The 9,396-nt window shown below is 40.7% G+C and overlaps 1 pseudogene; it reads right to left on the reverse strand.

Moving 5' to 3' along the window:
* Positions 1–8,516: 8,516 nt before the first annotated feature.
* Positions 8,517–9,003, reverse strand: LOC111153647 (annotated as a pseudogene).
* Between the last annotated feature and the right edge of the window lie 393 nt (positions 9,004–9,396).

The raw sequence follows: 9,396 nt of genomic DNA on the forward strand, positions 1-9,396 counted from the left end.
ACTCCCCCAAACCTGGAATCTGCTTGTATAGTGCAAAGAAAAAGTTTATAGAGTTAGTGATGTTGTAAGGATTATAGGCCAAAGTGTTTATCAAAAGAACATACGGGAAGAAGTAGAGATTAAGTGTGTAAGCTCTGGAGTTGGACTGATCACTTTACTTTCTGACACCGTATCTATAACGTCGACTTTTGGGGCCCATCATTGCACAGCCAGCGTTTACTGAGGGCTTCGTAGATGCTAGTTACTGTGATACATCATTATAATAAATGCTCAGTAAGTGTTAGCTACCGTATTATTTAGAGCAGTACCCGGCACTTGGCAAACACATTATACATTTTAGCTCTCGGAAGACATGTTCAGATGTAGATTATTTTAAATTTTAAAAAAAGCAGACTTAACATGTAACAATTTCCATCTTCTTTGTGGAACTTGGATCAAAGACACCCAGGGGAAGCGTGGGTATGAGTGTTAGGGAGAGCAATGGGGAGTGGGAAATCTGCATAGGGCAGTGCAGTATAGCATTGTTAAATAGTGGTGAAGGTCTGCTGAGACTGGATACCATAACCAGCAGCAGCTTCCTTCCTACATCATTAAGAAAATTAAATCATTTTCTCCAGCAGTCCTCAGCATCCTGGAGGCAAATGTTTGGACTAATCCAGTTTAGAAATTGGAGGATGAATGGTATGTAGAAACAAGGGAATAAGAGAGGATGGCAAAATATCATGGTTGTAACACAGAGTCCCATGGAGTCTTACTAAATGGGAAAGGAAGTAAATCCAGGAGGGCACAATACAGGGGTCAAGATGGACAAGAGGAAAAACTGTAGGCTTGGCGAAGTACAGAGGGGAGAACACTGATACCTAAAATCTTGAGATGATTCAGGGCTCAGGGATCCAGCCCTGAGCACAAAAGCTTCAGCTCAGATCAAGAATTTAAGAGCTTTACACTTGTGATGAGCCACTGGGTGTTGTATGTAAGTGATGAATCATTAATTCTACGCATGAAACTAATATTACACTGTATGTTAACTAACTGGAATGTAAATAAAAATATGCAAAAAAGAGAAAACTTATGTGTAGAAGTGTTAGGAATGAGTTGGACAAAGTTAGGTAGTCAGGGCCAGGGTCCCCAACAAGAAAATAGGGTACCAGGACAGCTAGAATAAAACAGCACTCTTAGACTGTTTTGCAGCTCAGATAGGATCGCACTAATATTCTGCTTTGCAGCCTTTGCAGAAGTGACTTCTACAAAACGTCCTAAAATAAGGCAGTTAATCACAAAACATTTGTCAATATCGTGGGCAAGGGGCAGTTGAGACATAAGTCCCCAGATGTCAGCAAAAAAAGGCCATCAGCATGTTGACATTGACCTAATAAGTAGACAGATATGTGACCAAAGCCCTGATTGGCAGGACTCATCATACCCTGATTGCTTAAGGAAGTTCTGCAAAAGAGTTCATAAAAACCCCTCAACTTAGAAACTCTGAGGGCAGCCCTCTTGGGCCCCCTGTCCTCTGTGGGAGTTTTATTCTTTTGCTCAATAAACTTTGCTTTGCTCAGTTGTGATGACAATTCTTCATCTGGTCTACCTCTTCATTCTTCAAAGCGGCATAACCAAGAACCACAGGCATTAAAGGCAGAGAATTCCTACAACAGAAGCAGAAAAAAAATTTTTAAGACCTTTAAAAAAATTAATCTTTAAAGCTCTATCACTTTCTCTACAGGCACAAAGCCATAAGAATGATCAGCCTGGTTTGCTTTGTTTAGGAGGAGTCATTTATATATAGAGCAATTCTGTACTCTGAGTTCTTATTTATGATATGAAACACTCAAAAGACAAAAGTAACACAGGCACAGAAGCTTAAAAAGTGAATGTCTCCCCTTCTCCATTTCTAATTCCCAAGTGTAACCATTCTTAGTTTTTGTGTTCCCCCAAAAACGTAGCCTAAGACCAGGACTTGGGTGCAGGTGTGCTATTCCCACATTCATCAGTAAAAACAACTCTTGCCAAGACCACCAGGATCTTTAATAAGATGCCTTTAAGTCCAATTTCAAAATCTGTTTTTAGTTCTCTTCCCTTGCTGTCATTTTCTTTGATGTGTTTTCTTTGATGTTCATATTATAGTGGCTATATTCTGTCCTTCAAGTCACACCGATTTCAGATGTGATTTCAAAAGAATTAGCAAATGTGATGATAGATTCAAAGTCAAATCGTGATAGAAGAAAGAACAGGCTTTGTTTTTCTTGCCCTTTTGTTTTTATTATCTTTTTTTAACAAAAATGTTTTTCTAAGCTGTTTGCTCCTGATTTTCCTGGAAGCAAGAAAAAAACTCAAAAATGTTTGGCTTGATGTTTGAAGAAGATATCTGCTAATTATAGTTTGCAGGCATGCACAGCAAAATAACATGCATGTGGATTACAGCATTTTGTATTCTCTGCTGACACTGAGTGAAATAGGCTATTATTAGTTGAGAATTATGTGGGCAGGTTATAGATTGGGGGATTCTAACAATTAAGTGAAAAGACATTTTTTTTTTTTCTTTTTTCAATGCCAGTACATTTTATTGTCTTTCAAAAGCCAGTCTTACTCAATTGAAATTATCTCAGGGGATTTAGGAGTATCTATGTTGAGCTTTTATGAACTCATTTAATTGGGGGTTGACACTTGGGGCTTAGATTACAAAGTATACCGTTCATATTAGTTGGAATGCGAAAAGCATAGGAGTGAAAGGCATGGGTTCAGCCATCCTGGGTGTCTTAGTCAGCTCAGGCTGCTGTAACAAAATACCACACCCTGGGTGGCTTTAAACAACAAACATTTATTTCTCATAGTTCTGGAGGCAGGGAAGTCCAAAATCAGAGTGCCAGCAGGGTTGAGTTTTGGTGAGGGCCCTCTTTCTGGCTTGCAAGTGCCACCTTCTTGCTACCTGCTTGTTCAGTGGAGGGAAAAAGCTCTGCTATGTCTTCTTCCTCTTATAATGGCACTAACCCCATGGGGGGGGGCTATCCCCTCATGAATTAATTCAAACCTAACTACCCCCCCCACAAGGCCCACCTCCTAATACCATCACATTGGGAGTTAGGACTTCAATATATGAATTTGTGTACATAAACGTGTAGATCATAAAACTGGGATAGTTACGTGTTTTGCCACTTATCACCTGGGTGACCTTGGTCATGACACTTAACCTTACAGTTTTCTTATCTGTAAAATGGGAGTATTCATTCATAATCTCATTCTCCTGTAAGGATGGACAGGGATAATGTTTTTAAATTGTTTGCTGAAGTGCCTATTAATTTAGGTAGTTATCATTAGGACTCTTGTACAAGTACCAAGTGTCAGTCTTTATAACCCTTCGGTACAGTGGTGATCGGTTGTGTTGGAAGGGGAGGCTCTCAATTGGACACAATGGAGTGTGAAATTATTACCTGTGCCAGGAAGGACACCTAATTGGAAAGATAATTCGTCAGTATTGAATCATCTACATGTGATGGATTTTGAAAAGGTTCAGGGATACCCTGCTAACTGGGCAGCAGGTAGACCAAATTCATGGACTTTGTTTCAGCGGCATTATACTCTAACCCCAGATGAAACTACAGAAGTGCTAGAATCTGAGACCTGATGCAAGCTTTTAACTTAGTATCCCTTGGCCTCCAAGATTGGAGGGAATGGACAGGCTTCAGATGTATCCATGTCAATGGACCTTATCTGCAGAGAAGCCTAGAGTGTCCTCAAATTCTCAAAGGGATCTCCGATTCTATAAATTATGAAGGTCTTGGACCATGAAGAAACAGTGTGTTTCACAGCATCCTCCTTAACTAAATTTGCTTTGTCCCCTATTTTTGGATGAGAAACTTCTATTTCTCTTCCCTAAGAAAAGATTAAATTCTTTTGAAATTCTCAAGATCTAAAATTTGATAAACTAATATATGTTTTTTGGGGGGGTGAGGAAAGGGAGTTTTAAATTAAGGAACAGAAAAAAAGCTATCGATAATTTAAAAAATATTGAAGGAATGAGAAGCCGCAGTCTTTTTTTCTTTCTTTTTTTTTTTTTTAAATATCACAATGTAACCTGAATATTACCAGCTCACCAACCAGTGGGCATGGATGAAAAACATTAATAAGGCCTGAACTGAGCTTCCTTACAGCCCTCTCTACCATGTGTGAGGACCTCAGCTCATTTTCAGTTTCTTGGCAAAGTCATGAGATTCTCATTTGTACTCAGGACTAAGTCCACACATGTCCTAATTTTGTATCATTACTCAAGTCCATTGCTACTAGCCGCCGTATTACTGTTCTTTAGCGTAGCTCCTGGGGCCGGGCTCTTCAGTGGGAATGTTGCTTCCTGGCATATCTGCTCCACGACTGCCCTGAGATTCCTGCCAGCGTCACCCTGTGCTGTGCAGACACTGGGGATCTGCTCTTCTAAGTTGCAATTTGGTACCTAGTATACAGCATGACTTGGAGTCTTTCATTGTTATGCTTTAGCTTTTGCTCATAATCCCGGCTTCTCTATAGGTAGCCCCTGAGAGTTGGGATGGATAGCAGATACTTTTTATCCTTCTGTTCCATATCACTCTCTTCTCTATTCCCGATGAGCATGAAAACGCTCCGGGCCTTGTTTTTGTGTATGTGTTTGAGGGTGAGGTAGGGGATAAGTCCTGTGTACTGAGTGACACATGCAAATAAATCTGTGGGGTTGGGGATTTGAAGAAGTTATGCTCAGCTTAGATATTTCAATCATTTTTACAAATTGATTGATTGATTTTTTTTTAAAGATTTTATTTATTTATTTGACAGAGAGAGATCACAAGCAGGCAGAGAGGCAGGTAGAGAGAGAGGAGGAAGCGGGCTCCCTGCTGAGCAGAGAGCCCAATGCGGGGCTCGATCCCAGGACCCTGAGATCATGACCTGAGCCAAAGGCAGCGGCTTAACCCACTGAGCCACCCAGGCGCCCCTGATTGATTGATTTTTAAAAGTGGGCTCTGCACCCAACATGGGGCTTGAACTTAGGACCCTGAGGACAAGAGTCATGTGCTCTACCACTTGAGCCAGCTAGGTGCCCCCACTTTTCTTTTTTTTTTTTAAGATTTATTTTAGAGAGAGAGAGCGCACGTGCATGCGAGAGAGAAAGAGAACTTGAGTGCATGAGGTCGGGGCGGGGGAGGAAGAAGGAGAGGGAGAGAAGCAGATTCTCTGCTGAGTGTGGAGCCTGATGTGGGGCTTGATCCCACAACCCCAAGATCATGACCCAAGCAGGAATTTAAGTGTCAACGTCAATTTAAGTGTAACGCCCAACCGACTGAGCCACCCAGGTGCCCCACCCTCCACTTTTTACTATTAGTAATAATAAACCTTTTATTCACTTAGAATACTTCACTTTTATTCTTCACTTTTATTCGCTTAGAATACTTCAGGCTGCAAGTAACAGTATTTAATTTACAGTGTCTTAAGCAATAGTGACACTAGTATCTTCTGCTTCATAATATGCTCTGGTTGAATATCCAGTGTAAGATGGTTTTATTTACTAGTGTATCCCCAAAACTTGGAACATCCAGCAATAGTAAGAGCTCAATAAATATTCAGTGAGTGAACAAATGAATGTCTGTGCAATTCTCCTGTCTTTTTCCCTCACAAGCACAAGATGGCTATAGCTGCTATAAGCATCATGTTGTCACATAGCAATGACAAAAAGCAAGAATAAAGGGTTTTGGGAGGAAAGACTCTATCCACATGTACTTTTCCTAGCAGGAGGAAAATCTCCAAGAAGTCCTGAGCAAACTTCGTATGTTTCAATGCCTAGAAACAGATTACCAGCACACCCCTGGACCAATCACTGTAAGAGAGGTATGGGATTGTCATACTTAAGCCAGTCTTGATTTCATCTGATGAGGCTGAGCACTTTACAACCGAAGCAAAATTGGTAACCAGAAAGCAGTCCACCTCTGTTGGGTTGTTAACCAACAGTGTCTGCCACACTCTTTCTGACATTCCTAAACCCAGTTTTTATATTTGTTCCATTTCCTCACTTGTAGCACACGTTTGTCACTGGAATAAAGTCATTTGATCACATCATTTTTAAATCTTCCACTTGATAGGAATGGGAAGAATATCTGGTCTTTATATGATTTAAATGAAGAAAAAGCCCAGCAGTCCAGAGCCTTATTATCCTTAGAATTAGAATTTAGCAAGTGTCTCTAGGTTGGCCTCTATGCCTCCAGCCTCTTATGCTAATCCACCTGCTTCACACCCAACTGCGTAATGATTCAGATTCCAGAAATGATAGCTTAATTTTTCTGCCCAAGAATTTCTGCTAGTTCCCACCACGCCTCATAGGTAAACTCCTTAGTATCACAAACAACGCTCTTCTCAGTCTTGACTCACCCTATCTTTCCAGCATTATCCTTAGGTGCTGGTTCTTATACACCCCAGCTTAACTTTGTCATGACAGGCATTCTCACACATTTGTGCTTTCCCTCTTTCTGGAGAATCTTCCCCACTTTGTCTGCCTGGTTGTCTCCATGTTATGAGCTTTCTTTGATGGCTCCAGGAGTCACAGGGGCAAGTATCTGTGGTTGTCAGGTAAATGAATGAGGTAGGGCAGGTATAAGGGGAAAAAGTGATATTGATGATTGACCTCAGTATCTTGGAGAGAATAGGCGGTCCTGGAGACAGACAGACTGGAGAACATGTGCTAAAGAAGGGCATTCACTACTCACCTTCAGCAAATTGTTGCCATCATGGAACATGGGCCCATCATTGCCAAATATTCTGACTACTCCAGAGAAGCCAGGAATCAGCATTTTATGGGAAATCTCCCAATTTTATGTATTTAGAGTTTTGATATTTCAGAATATTGTAGGCCCGAACAAAAAACAAGCGATAGAGTGAACTACCAGTTTTCCATCTCTGCCTTAGTCGTGCCCTTCTTGGAGCAACCATAGTATTAGATTGAACCACAGGAAATTGCTGGGGAGCAGTTTCATAGGCTTCAATTTGATACTCTGATCTTCCCAACAGTATAGCATGTAAAACACTGGAGAGTGATTATTTGAGAATGGCTTGAGTTGTTTCATAAACCTTGAGTGCAGGATATCAGACTTCTTAAATTTTTGAAATAAAATTAATTTCGGCTTTTCCTTCCCAGAGTCTGCCCCAACTAGCATTGGTATGTATAACATACAGTGTCATTTAGTTTTTCATTTTTCATCCCGTTCGCTTTCCTGTGGAGGAAAATACTCCAAATTTGCCTAATCTATAGTGTGGGACAAGTCCTGTGATGCTCTGGTCCATTCAGAAGCAGACAGCTCTTTTGCTCTAAGCATATTCTTTCTCTCTGTCCTATTCAGTACCTGGGACATGGCTGTGGCTTTCAAGGACCCACTAAGGAGACATTCCGTTTTGTGTGAGAGTGGAAAGAAGGACCTCACACTGGTAGAACCCTACTCTCTCTCCTCATAGTCTTGGGGAGTCCAGCTCTCCCCCAGGTTGGGCCACTCCCCTCTCCTTCAAACTTTGGAGCACTTTCCTTCTCAACCTAAATTTTTGTATCACAGGGCCAGGATTTTGAAAAGCAAAGAAGGAAGAGGAAGGTTAGTCTTTAAGGGTAGAAACTCACATCCAAGTTTTGAGCCTTTAGTCAAGAAGATATTACACAGTTTCAAGTTGCCTCTTCCATTCTCATACAGCACTAGGATATCAATAAATCATGGTGCTACCTTTATTTACGCAAAACTCTCCCCGACTTACATTGTATAGCTCACACACTTAGCAGGGTGTCTGGCACATAGCAGACACCCCAAAATTGATCAGCGAATTAGCCTAAATATACCAGTTTTATACTGAGAAAGAAAGGGGTGGAGAATGGGAAGGAGAGAGAAACAGAGTAGAGAAAGAGTTTAGAGGAGGAGGAAAAGCAGGAAGGAGAGAAATGAATAATTACTGAGTACTGACCGGGTTATTTCTTGTTAATGTCTTGCATTTCTTGTTACTGCAATTAATCCCCCCCTCCCCAAATGAGCACACAGGCATTTTCATCTGCATTTTATGTGACAGGAAGCTGAAGCTGAGTGAGAGGTTAAGTAAGTTACCTAACATCATGGAGCTTCTTAGTTGCTGAGTTGGGATTAGACCAATACATCTCTCACTCCATGTCCTGCCAAGTACACACCTGTACCAAATATTCCCGACTAATCTGGTGATCCTTGGGACTCTAGTGAAAGCTGCCTGCATTTGATGAGTTCAAAATAATATAAAATATCCTCCTGTTGTCTGGCCTGGGGTCACCACGGAGTGAAATGCAGGGAGGTGGAATCCAACCCCGAGGGCTGGTTTCCACAGTGGCCAAATGTGATGTGGCACAGCGCGACTTTTACTTTATTGTCTCTGGGAGAAGTTCCGTGCCCTCAGTTATCAAGTTCTATGCATTCTTTTGTTTGTTTGTTTGTTTGGCATATTTGTTTGTTTCTCAATGTGAAAATGTCCTTAATTTGTTAATGTAGCAAACAAATTTCAACTCTGATTGCTATGCAAAAGAACAGAAGATAATCTGCTTTGCAATGAACTTTAAAGTTCAACTGCACACAGGCAACATGCTATATATGAAAAAATTACTAACCGAACTACAGGTATTAAATACTGAAAAACGTTAACAGTTTATTATAATTTATTTTATTTAACAATCTAGGAAGTTCGCAGCCATCAGCAGTTCTAGTGCAATTTCAGGTGCAATTGGGAATTCAGGAATCTCTGTGGAGCTGTTAGTGTAGCGAACCTTGTAGGTAAAATACATGCATACTTTTGATAGCACATGTGAAGGGATCACTAAAATTGACTTCATTAGTTTTGTTCTCAGCAAACTGACCTGGGCCACTCAACGTGGCTTTTATTGTTCCGGATGTTAGTGCATGTTCTCTTTCTACAATAAATTCTTGACCATCCGAAGATATCAATTTGACATACATGGCATCAAAACCCACCATAGGTTTTCTCTTCTCCATCCATTATATTCTTATGAAATTCTACTTTACTTCTATAGGAACTTTGGTAGTTTCCTGGTGAGGCAGGGACGCTGTCCTGTTTTCTTCTTTTTTTTTTTAATTTAAAATCAATTTAATTAACATATAGTATATTATTAGTTTCATAGGCAGAGTTTAGTGATTCATCAGCTGCTTATAACACCCAGTGCTCATTACATCAAGTGTCCTCCTTAATGCCCATCACCCAGTTACCCCCTACCCTCCACCCCCTTCCAGCAACCCTCAGTTTGTTTCCTATAGTTAAGAGTCTCTTATGATTTGTCTCCTAGTTCTGTGCATTCTAATGGCTCTGAACACCCTTTTCTAAAGGAAAGTGCTCCCCAGCTACTCTGTAATAATCTTTTTCTGATACGAGGCC

Source organism: Enhydra lutris, unplaced genomic scaffold (assembly GCF_002288905.1).
Source record: "Enhydra lutris kenyoni isolate GAN:26980312 unplaced genomic scaffold, ASM228890v2 scaffoldscaffold33, whole genome shotgun sequence".
In the NCBI taxonomy this organism is placed as follows: Eukaryota; Metazoa; Chordata; class Mammalia; order Carnivora; family Mustelidae; genus Enhydra; species Enhydra lutris.